Raw genomic sequence first — 12,768 nt, forward strand, 5'->3', positions numbered from 1 at the left:
AACTGACCTGAACTTAAACAAAAACACAACTGCCAACCCCACTGTTACAAAACACAATTAAAGCTCTCTTTCAATGCAAAATACAGTCATAAAATGTACATACAAGCCAATATGTTTTTTTTGCTGTGTGTAACAGGTCGTTTATTCGCCGCTCCAAGTCAAAGAAAATACAAGCTTTCAATTACGATCGACCGGACGCACTTCTCCCGGCAACTTTACAGATCAATAGCCCGGGCAGAAAGGTCCCGACCTTAGAAACATCGCTATATTTAATTCAAATTTCCCGGTTCAGTTTACATAGGTGGCTATCAGTCTGGAGTGAAATGTTGATTGTAAATGTGTAGTCAAACGTTCCCGCTCTTAGATCAAGCGAGTAATTTATACTTTATATTTGGATTATCTTTTAGCATTAATTTATTAGTATGGTGTATACGTATATAATAATTTTAATCTAACAAATCTCTTTGGTATGTGTCTTTTCCCTTAGGCCTATTACACAAAAGTAGGATTGAGACATCCAGGCTAAGTAAGTAAGCTGGGTTCGATGAATCCAAAATAAGAACGTCCAGGCTTACTTGGATGCACAAAGGCCAAGCCACGATGAGCAGACACGGATTCATCAAGCCAGGCAAAGGCAATCCTGGATAAATGCAACACACGGCTTCCTCAACTAGACCCCGCGATCGATCACAGATTCACTGATGCACTATGGCAAAAAGGAGCCTATGAAGAACTCATAGTCTCATGATTCTAAACTCACTTTAAAGCTATGGGAGGGAAAAAAGCATGTTTCTCTCATGGGAAGAGAGATCCTGGCTTTTGGTGCGTAAGGTCCTGGGTTCAAATCCCAGGGAACTCTTTTGGTCTCTTCCACTACCTAAAGATTTGGCTACTGCCCATTCTGTGCTGCCAGCAAGTCCTCTAGAATGCAACCGCCAGGTAAACCTTAACCCTTGCCTGTCCCATCTTGAACCTGGTCCCACATATCTATGGCATTTAACTAGATTTTGATTCGTTCAACAACAGTCTGACATGATCACAGACGTGCTGCAATGATTTGCGAATTCTGCTTAATCCTTTTATCCCAGAGATAATTGTTCCCAAACTTTCAAAGTTTTTAGAGCATAGCACTTTATTGATAGTTTGATCTGTGGTATAGTATAGAATGTGTGTCTGAGTGGCGTTTGTCAGGTCAAGCATGTGCATATAAATGTATTTTCAAGTAAATGTATCCACTTAGCTTTGCTGTGTGCTGTTTTTAGAGTCAAATATGACGGTAGATTGTTTTTAATTAATCATGTTTCAGGTAGCTAGCATGTCACAGACATCAAATGTGAGGGAAAAAGAATTAGGATTGCCAGCCTTCGTATGCATTAATTGAATGGAAACATATAAATGTGCTAGCCAGTCAGCCTTTGGGTCTGTAATCAGTAGGCTAGCTAGTGCAACTTATGTAAACTGAAATTCACGTATCTCACTTGGATAAGCTATTCGCTTGCAGCAGGAACTATTTCAAACTATACACCATGGCTGAAGGAGGGGACCTGATGGATTTGGTTGCTGGCATAGAAATTGGTGGACCTGAAGCGCACAGATAAACTTTGTATGCACTAACTAAATGCTTTGGTAGTACCAAAACATACCTCTTCTTTCAGGGCCAAGTTGCCTGCAGCTTAATTACATGATCAAGACTTGATAATGCTACCGTTGATTGGCTGTAACTTTTACAGACAGGTTCACGTCAATAGATGTTTTGTGATTCTGATCAGGTGGAAATTCCACCGAGGGTTGGCAGCACAATCACATGCCAGAAGGCATAATGGGCAGTAAGTCAATTGTTGTTGAATAATCCCTTAAAATGTTATCTCATGGTCAATGATACTGGAAGGCCTGAGAACAAATGTCATTTTTTTTATATCTGTTGTTTTGTCTCTGGGTCAAGATGAACAACCTGTACCACTGTATATGTAAAAGCATAAAACTATTACTATATTTGGGCCTTCGGGTAACCTTTAACATAAGATAAAACAAGGGATAGAATGCAAATTAATTAAGTAGGCCGAACATTGGTCCGAAGCAACGATTAATAAGTAGCACTATATTCTACGATTAAAATAAAAAGCGATATAAAAGCATATACAAAAACAAATAAAAAAAACAAATAAAGATAACATTTCTATTTAGATATAAATAGCAATATTTGCGTTTTTTTCTATTGTGGCAATAAATTCCATTAAAAAAAGGTTGACGCAAAATAACAAACTATAAAGTGTAGATAGATTGTTTAGTTTAATGACATTAACCAGGCATAACATGTCACTACAGAAACATGGTCTTTTGAGAGGTTATTTTACGTGATATATCTTCAAAATAAAATATAATTTAATAAAAAAAATAAAACCTATTTTTCTTCTTCTGTTGGGACGAAGACGGCAGACAACTGTGGTCCATTAATGCCACCACATGGATGTATTTTGCATGCAACGAGACAGTGCATTGTGGGTGATACACAGCTCTGTATCATGGAGCTCAAGCCATCCGTCCTCGAGGGCAATTTTGGAAGTTCACTCAGTACTTAATACTCAAATGATGTGCCTTCGTTCACTTGCTCACCCTACTTGAGGAAGGAGGAATCGAGGGAACATCAATGTCCACTTCAAAGCTGTATCTAATCAACAATGCACTGCTTCGTTGCATGACGAACACATACATGTGGTGGCAGTAATGGACCATGGTCTGTTTACCACCAGAGAAGAAGAAGAAAAAAAAATTAAATCTCAATTGCTATTTATTTTATTTTTAAGAAAATTGATTAAAAGGATGAAGCACTCAGCAATCTGTATTAATTATGCAAATCAGGCTTCCGGTGTCAACATTAGAATAATTACTACAATAACTAAACATTACTATAAAATAACTTTCTAAAGTCCATGGTCCATCAAACTGAACAATCTATCCACACGTTAGTTTCACATTCTGTCATCCTTTATACTGTAAGTGTTTCATTGCATGAATAAAAAACACATATGGCTAGTAATATCTAAATTGACTATCTTGTATTTTTATTTTCTGTGGTTTATTTGCTTGATATATAATTTTTATATTGGAATATAGCGCTGGTCGATGGTATTCTGGGCTTTAAGTGAATGAGGGCAGGTGAGTTTCATGTATCTATTTCAAGCCTCCTCAGTCACTTTCCCTCCACTCTCCAAGTGCCCTTCATGTGACGTCATAGCAAGGGCTTAGTGCAAGTGAACAGGGGCAAATCAAACGAGTATTGAAAAGCAGCCTCACTATTCTGAGAATTGGAACAACAAGATGGTGGCGGAGATTCCACAAAGGGCAAAATTCAATAAATAGAAGACAAAATGTATAAATACATGAATACAAAAAAGATAAAATGTATAAATACACAAAAAAACACTGGTCCCTGGTTTATCTTGGGTATTCATTCTGAAAATAACCCGAAATAGATGAAATTTGCAAATTAATCGGCTTTATTTTTTACAATTATACATGTTTTAAGGCTGTAAACCACATCCATAACTCATAAGTAAGTAAGTAAGTAAGTAATATTTATTTATATAGCGCTTTTCGAGACCAGGGTCACAAAGCGCTTTAACAATCAAAACAATACTCAAAACAGTACATACTTCAAAGATCAAGACAACACCGAGAACAACACAGGAGTTCGAGAAATTCAAGGAAAAGCCTGCACAAATAGAAACGTCTTAAGATGTTTCTTAAAGGAGTCAGTAGACTCCATCAAGCGCAAAGAGAGAGGAAGATTGTTCCAAAGCTTAGGAGCAACAGCCTGAAAAGATTTCTCTCCTCTGGTCCTGAGCCGTGTGCGTGGAACCATCAGTAGATTCTGATCCACAGACCTCAGAGACCGAGCTGGGGTGTAAGGCTGGATCAGATCAGTGATGTAAGGAGGAGCCTGACCATGAATAGCTCTGAAAGTAAGAACCAGAATTTTAAAGTTGATCCTGAAAGAAACTGGAAGCCAGTGAAGAGTTTTAAGGACCGGAGAAATGTGAGTTCTTCTACTAGAGCGGGTCAGAATTCTCGCTGCAGAGTTCTGAATCAACTGCAGACGAGACAGCTCCTTCTTGTTAAGACATGAAAACAAACTGTTACAATAGTCCAGACGAGAAGAAACAAACGCATGGATTACAAGCTCCAGATCATGTTGTGACAACATTTTCCTAAGTTTAGAGATTTTTCTCAGTTGAAGGAAACAGTTTCTGGTCAGTTTTCTGCAGTGTTGAACAAGAGACATGTCTTTATCAAATACAACACCCAGGTTTCTCAGGCTCAGTTTGACAGACTGACCTAAGTCACCCAAGTACTGACTCAACCCTGGAATCGTATCATCAGGAGCAATCACCAGAGTTTCAGTTTTGTCCACATTAAGCTGTAAAGTGTTTTCACTCAGCCATTGTTTGATTTCTAGCAAACAATTGACTAAGCTGTTCAGCCTTTGGGGCTCAGTTGGGTCAAAAGAGCAGTAGAGCTGGATGTCATCAGCAAAAATGTGATAAGAAACATCTGGAAATCTCTGAATGATTTTACCAAGGGGAATCAAGTACAGCAAAAACAATAAAGGACCCAGAACAGAACCTTGAGGGACTCCACACAACAGATCTGCCGATTCAGACCTCATTTGATTGGCAGATACACTAAAACTGCGCCCAGAAAGGTAAGATGAGAACCATTCTAACACAGACCCAGACAGTCCCACTTCATCCCTTAGTCTTCTCAGCAGGATCTGGTGATCAACTGTGTCAAAGGCTGACGACAGATCCAAGAGAACCAGAACAGTGAATTTACCAGAGTCAGCCGACATCATGATGTCACTGGACACTTTCAATAAAGCTGTCTCCGTAGAGTGATGTTTACGGAAGCCAGACTGAAACTTCTCATGGATGTCGCTCTGATCCAAGAACAAAGACAGCTGCTCAGACACCACCTTCTCCAAGATCTTGGACAAGAAAGGGAGCTTAGAAATAGGCCTGAAATTACTGAGGTCAGTTGGGTCTAAGCCTGGTTTTTTGAGCAGAGGCTCCACAATGGCATGTTTAAATGCATTGGGAAAAACCCCTGTGGAAAGGGAGAGGTTCACCATATTGGTAACCCAGGGGCCAATTACATCAAATACTTTGATAAAAAGCCTACAAGGAAGGACGTCATCTGAGCAAGAGGAGGGTTTCATCTTGTTCACTAGTGCTGAAATATCACCCAAAGATACAGCAGTGAAGGATGACCAAGAGGAGGAGATGGGCTCAGAGACAGTAGGGGTTCCCAACAAAGGGGGAGAGATTTTCTCCTACCTTATAATTGTTTATTATTATAATACTACCTTGTTAAGGAGGCTGGTAACACTTAGCTAATCAGGACGCAGAACACAATGCACGTTCATACTGTACGCTGTGAAAAAAAAAAAGCATGCGAAATTTACACTTGAAAAAAATATGCAAAACAGCGAGACCGCGATAGGTGAACCGCGATATAGCGAGGGATCACCGTACACCAGAGAAATGTCTAAATATGTAAACTAAATATAAAAATAAACAACATTCAACATTTATTTATATATAAATACATGTATATATAAATAAATGTATGTATATTTATTTATATATTTAGTTATGTATTTATACATTAACAAGCGAGCGCGATTCGAGATCCAGGCTGATCACACAATTTGACAGTTCTGTGTTCGCCAACGTGGAGGCACACAAGCACTGTCTAACAGCTGGTTTGCTTTGAATTGAGCATGTCTTTACACTGGTCCGCCTGGTCAATTTAATATTCTGGCTCCTTATCTGACGTTAGCTAGTTTTTCTTGAGACTCTGCTGGACGCAATATATTCGGCGTCCCCTCTTCAGGTGTCTACTGCAGCTGCATCAGCGTCCGCTTGTGGTTTTGCCACTTTTCATGTCATAACCTCCCGCTAAGAGTTTTTTTTGCTTGAAGCGTTGAAACTCCGACCGCCGGTGAGATCTTGTCCTCTGGGGCACCAGACTGTTTTGTGACGCGCAATCCTGTCTTTGATCTTTAGAGCAGACAGTATTTTCAATTTGATTCTTCTGCTTGTGTTGTTGTTGTGAAAGCTTCATGCTCTGTAAAGATTTTGCTTTCTGTCCAGTGTTTTTGACCAACAATGCGAGTTGAGTTGTCTCCTTCCGGGGTTTTACAGCACCCCCTCATGCTTTCAGTAAAGGCGCTGTTGCCAGTATCTTTTACAATGCGGGCGCCTGATGTCTGAGGATAGACTTTAGGTAGACCCGAGGAGGAAGGATGTAAGATTCGCAGTCAGTTTGCTGGTCTGTACACGATTCGGGTCACGTGATGATTTTGTTGCTTGCACATCGACTCTCATGGCGGCTCAAGTCAGGGGGGTGTCTGCTTGAGGGCCAGCAGATCGGGGTCTCGCAACTCATGGTGGTACGGCTTCTGTAGTTTGTTGAGTCTCAACAGAGGAGATCTTGTACTGCCTCCTGGTCCTCCACAATGATTTTACAAAACCTTTCTAGACGTGAAAGCAAGGTCCCTGCCTCGCAGCTCTAGATGCAAAGACAACCTTATCGTTTTGCCTTTTCACACGTTAGTCAACCTGCGAAACACAGGCCGCCAACGGCTGTGTTTTGTCAAATGGTCCGTCTTCAAGGCGTACATTTATCCACAGTGCTGTGCATGGTGTAACCCGTAGTGACAGCATGTAGAGGGCAGAGCACAAATTAAGTAGAAACCCAAGGTTATCTATACAACCATGGTTCAAAAATGTGTGCGATGCCTCTACACGAGTGGCCCAGGTGAGGTGAGGCCTTATATAAGTAAGTAAGTAAGTAAGTAATTTAAATGTATATAGCGCTTTTGGAACGAGTAACCCATAGCGTGGAAAGAGTGTAAAGAGTAACCCATAGCGACAGCCTGTAGAAGGCGTAGCACAAATTCGTAGAACCACAGTTATGTAACCTGGGGTTTTGAACATTTACTACTTGATTCGAAAAAAGACTTGTTTATTTTGGTGCCGACGAAGTTACTTCTTCACCATCACTACTGGATAATATTGCTGGTCATATTAAGCATCCTAGAGAATTGTGAACTACTGTGTAAAAATAACCCAAGACGTGAATTTCATAAGATAAAATTATTATGATATATCAGTCCTAATTATATATAACCTTCCAGACACACTTTTACTTTTAAAAGTCAGAATGGTTTTGTGGCTCCCAGTGTTTTATTTCTTGTCGGAAACGGATCTGAATTGCTCCCTCAGTGTAAAAGTTGCCGACATCTCCGCTACACCATGCACATCTGTTTAGTTATTTTAGAAAAATATAATGGTTTGTTTTATTATCAGTCTGTTTTTACGTGTCAATATATTTATTATTTTATTTATATCTAACAACGTTTAATGTAATGCAGTTGTGGATGGCAATGACTATGAGTTTTACTTTAGTTTTCAAACTAAAGATCATCAAACATTTTTCATATTACATGTTTCTAGGCCAGGGGACTTATTTTAAAATACTAAAATAAATAATTGGTTCAGGTTGCATGAGCAGTGGAAGGATGGAGTTGAAAAGAGAGGAAGAGCTGAGGCAGAGGAGAGATGATCAAAACAAAGGTGTTCCAGAAAGAGGTAACGGAGTGAGACAGAGTCATGATGCAGACTTTATGACTGTTCTGAGATAATGAGGGTTTGATGTGTTCCAGCAGATTCAGCAACTTGAGTTTTTAGCATAGTTGGCTGCAGGAATGTCAAAGGCAATGATTCTACTAATCTTGAAAAAAGCTGTTCTCCTGAAAATAGACAACACAAGGGTTAATAAAAGGCCCCCCTTTCTATAACAAGCTCATGTTGAGTCCAGCAGAGGGATAAATATTAAAAGAATATGTATCCATCTTCAACTGTGGGAATTCTTTCTTATCCAGGTCCAGACACGGTCTCTTTGATGATCAGTTGACTAAAATAACAATACAATGTAGACTAAAATGTCCTTTTTAAATGTAATCAAAATCTTCATTAAGATAAGTTGTGAGTCTTTACTGTGTGAATAATTGTTTTCTGACCTACTGTTTAAATAAATAAAAATAATAAAAAAGAGCAAAATGAATGTATTTCAATCGCAGCTAGTCTTTTATATGAGTTTAAAGCAGGGACGTGTGGTCAGGGGAGGCAGGCAGGGAACAGCCTTACCTTTTAAATGCGCAATCCATCACAAACTGGGCTGATACATGCAATTGGCGTGTGCTGGTTGCTGTATCCTCTGAATGTTGCCAATATAATACTAGCAGATACATTTATTTGCCTTAATTTTCCACAGTCTGGCTGATGTCTTTAACCATTAAAGTTTCATCTTTGTATGGGTCCTATTTATTTTGGCTGATCAGAATTAAAACAGAAGTGAAAGGGCAAAGTTTGCGACACACATTACCGTGCAGCACTGAAAAACGGCGTACGAGAGCCAAAAAGGGCTTGTGTTGCTGCTGTTCTTCTATGTAGAGGCGCCAGGTGAGTCAAATGCACTGCTGCGAAACGTTTTTTAATTTTATTTTGCAACTCAGACTGCCAAAATGGAAGATGATTTTATGTCTAAGCTTAAAAAATGATTTAAAACTAGACTTTCAGTCAAAAGTGGACATGATTAACAACAGTATACCAACCGGAGCTAAAAGGTTTGCTTCAAACTACACCTCATCTCCATTGCGAGTTAAAACAACCCGAAAATAAGATGGTCTTCTCACAGGTTTTTGTGGATAAGGACAGACGCATGGACTTTGGCTACAAAAAAATGTCAAGACCACAAGCAGTTTTCATTTCAATTGTATAAAAAACTAAGAAATATACAATAGAATGTGTATACAGGGCGGCCATCTTGGTACAGTGCCACTCGCTCCTACAGTGCATTACGTCTATAGAGGAATGATGTGGTTACACTATAAAACTGGTCATTAATCTCTCATTTGTCAATCTTTTTTGTCAAGTTTGTTTTTCAAACCTTAGACCATAAGTGATAGATGAAACAAATATGAAAGGTATGCTTAGGATAATGTCACAATACAACCATTTTTTTTAAATGAAATATTCTATTGAGAAAACGTGGTATACAATTATGATTAGGATCACTGCAATGTTATAAGAACTGAAGCGTGCAAATGACAGTTGATTGTTGATACTACCTCAGTCATAGATTTTTTAAATAAAACACTCTTAGAAATTAAACTAGTTTGACTGAAGTTACTTCTGATTCAACTGGACTTGGGACAATAGATTTACAAAAACAGTTTATAACAAAAGAGCTAAACATTAATAATAATCAATAATTTAATAACAACTTGCCCATACTATGTTATCTCTTAATTACTTTTTACCTGTGCAAAGTGATCCTACGAGATCTAGTTTGTATATTCCGCTCATTAGATCATCCATAAGCGGCACAGAAGTCCGGCATCTTCTGACAGGTGCTCGCCTGCTGACAAAATTAGTAGTAAAACCAGCATTTTTTAAATACACCCTGTATCATAGCTATATGTATGACGATTTGAACAGACCAAACCGTTTGAACCGTCCAGAATTCATCGAATAATTCTATTTTAATATTGAGACATACCTCTTACCCTGCAGTTCTTAATGCGCCGCTGCCTCTGATGACAATGGACCAAGATGGTGGCGCTTTATACACATCCGTCTACAGTCGATGCGGTGTCTATTTATATATGTCTATGGGTATATCTTTCATTACAGCATCACTACTTACATTGTTAGAGACAACAAAATGTGAGCGAGTCATCTTAACTTTTGTATTTAAACTTTTAATACAACAGTCACTCCGGTTTCTCCACTCACGAGCAACGCTTAAATCTGGAGAATTCTCGCTAAATCCCAAATGCCATTCAGAAGGACAAAAAAGTTCAGCTTTCAGATTAAGTGCATATACTGTTTAAAATACTTTTTGTTTAATTACTTAGTTACTTATTTAGTAGTTGATTCATATTTTCTTTATTGATTGTCTAAAACATGTTAAGATTTTGATTTTCCACGAATTTTTAATAATTTATTTAATTTGATTTATTATTTCAGCTATGACTCATGTCATTGACAAAGATTACTTTTTTTTTTCAAGTATCCAAAATCCATAGATCTAGAGGATGCAGACTAATATCCCACAAAATTAACACAACAAGTCAATATAGAAGTATTCATTCATTCATTAAATCATATTTTTTAAACCATCTTACCGTCACATTACATTTTCATAAAATCGTAGAAATTGTAATTGAAATAAGTTTTACCAATGACCTGATGTGAAAACCCAACTCCCCTGACATACTTACATGTTCATGTAATGTTGTATTCCTTTCCAACATGCAGTAAGTCTCTCATCATGACGTTGTTTTAAAGTTGGTGCTAAAAGGGTCTCCCCAATCTGACATTTTGGGGAACGAGTGGTTATGAGAGTGGAGTCCATAATAATGTAATAATGGCTTCACTCCTCCTCCAGGCAGCCGTAATCATGCCCCACTTTGTTTATACAACGAGTCCCTTGGAAGTGAATGAAGTGTTTCCTTACGCAAGAAAATGCTTTCAGCGGCTATAACAAGCAATTAACATAAATTGGGTTTACAAAAACAACGATAACCTCTTAATGGTCATTACATCACTAAGTTGGAAAGTCTCAGTTGTCTCTTTGTGAATCCACATGTCTCAAGTTGGTGCAACAATCCGTCTCAAACTGGTAAATGTTGTTTGGTTTCTCTTTCTGGGATGTTTAATCAAAAATAATTTGACCCAATTTGTCTTGTCCTTCTGCTACTTTGTCTAATGCAGTGATATAAGTGCATCTCCAAAGACTACAACAGCTTTTAAATACTTGATTTGTCATTCAATTCATTCAGTTTTGAATACTTGATTTAGTTATCAACAGTGAATTTGGCCTAATCATTTTCATTTTATTTAAGAGGAAATCCCTACAATAACCTAATTTTCAACGAAAAGTTTTTAAATAATAGTTTGTTATGTTTAGCTCATGGTAGGGCTGGGCTTTATGACAAAATTTTCTAAATCACAGTTGTTGTTTTTTTAAATCATATGGGTTTCAAAGTATTTGACGATATACTGTATATATATTTTCATGCAAGAGTGTTCTCGTACACATTTTCTTCTAATAATAAAATAATTTCTGCAGTTGATTGGCTTTAAATAGCCCATTTTACCGTCATAAGGACTGCATCACGTTTTATTTTCAATGTCCAGACACAAGTAAAAGCATGACCCCTTCAAAGTATGGTTGCAAATATGGTTGCAGTAATTAAGTTAGAGATGGGATAACGGTTGCAGTCATTGAACATAGTTTACATAATCAGTGCAGTTAACCATCATTATCATCTATTTAAAGGGAACCATATCCTTGGCGATGTGGAATGTGATCGCGTTTGTCATCTCGACTCACTGCTTGTTTTTTTAAATTTATTTCATATGCAGTCCCTTTAGCAAAATGAATGAACGTCTCCTTCTAGCAGATTGAGCTGTGAATGTGGAGGGTACTCTAAAGCGTGGTTTTAGCGTCAAAGCAAATTGCTACAACCTTTGCGCGACAGCATTTGCAAAACAACGGACCTGGCTCCTCTTTTTGGTATTAGTTTATTTTATTTAAGTTTATTTTAAAAGTATTAATCAAGAGGGATCCGTGAAATTGCCATACCGTGGTGAGGTCACTTCCCTCACCTGTCTCCTCCCTGATTACCTATTGTTTTCACACGTTTCCCTTTACCCTCATGTGTTTCAATAGTCTTTGTCTCCCTTGTCATGTGCCAGAGTGTTTTGTCTTGTTCGTTCACCCCAACCTTGTCACAGCCACAGGTTTTTCCAATCAAGTAAGATTTTTTTTCCCTCATGAAGAGTGATTTCGTAGTAAGCCCAAGCCTGTTGCCAAGGAACCAGAACCTATCCTTCCACGGACCTGTGTGGTTGAAGCAGTAACTTGGCAGATTATGAGGTTAAGCAGGCAAATGGTGAGGGCCCACCACCTAGTGGGTGCCCCGATAATCGATTGTTTGTCCCAGTTGCTTTCCTGTTATCCGGGGTTCAGCGGACCATGTTCACCATCTCCTTGAGGTTCTGGTGACCGCCCATGGAGCCGGAAGGTCCAGGAGTACGTCAAGGCTTGTTTGGTCTGCACCCAGAACAAGACATCCTCAAGGGCACGCATTGGGCCCGCTTCAGCCGCTCCTTATCCCCTACTGACCGTGGGCAGATATCTCAATGGAATTTGTCACTGGACTCCCGGTCTCGCAAGGAAACACCACGGTCCTCACTGTTGTCGACAGGTTCTCCAAGATGGCCAGGTTCACAGCCCTGCCCAAGCTGCCGTTAGCCAAAGAAACGGCCGAAATCATGACTAACCACGTTTTCAGAGTTCATGGTTTTCCAAAAGACATTGTCTCAGACCTGGAGCCCCAATTTGTGTCTCGCTTCTGGAGGGAGTTCTGCAGACTCATTGGAGCGAAGGCCAGTCTGACCTCTGGATATCACCGGTAGGCTTACGGCCAGACCGAACGCCTCAACCAACAATTGGAAACCGGCCTCCGGTGCCTGGTCTCACAGAATCCCTCAACATGGAGCAGACGCCTGGTCTGGGTAGAGTATCCTAATAATTCTTTGCCCACCTTAGCCACAGGGTTCTACTTCATATTGGTGCTCCGCCCTTTAACGGCTTTGCTATTGGATTATCCTCGAGGCCCTGCCTCGTCTCTGA

The 12,768-nt window shown here is 39.2% G+C and overlaps 1 protein-coding gene across 3 annotated transcripts in view; it reads right to left on the reverse strand.

Annotated features, from left to right (window-relative positions):
* LOC148088739 (phospholipid phosphatase-related protein type 5-like) overlaps positions 1 to 12,768 on the reverse strand; it is a 40,659-nt gene that overhangs the window by 21,191 nt on the left and 6,700 nt on the right. The gene's annotated exons all lie outside the window — the stretch shown is intronic.

The sequence above is a fragment of the Callionymus lyra genome, chromosome 1 (assembly GCF_982586985.1).
Source record: "Callionymus lyra chromosome 1, fCalLyr1.hap1.1, whole genome shotgun sequence".
Classification (NCBI taxonomy): Eukaryota; Metazoa; Chordata; class Actinopteri; order Syngnathiformes; family Callionymidae; genus Callionymus; species Callionymus lyra.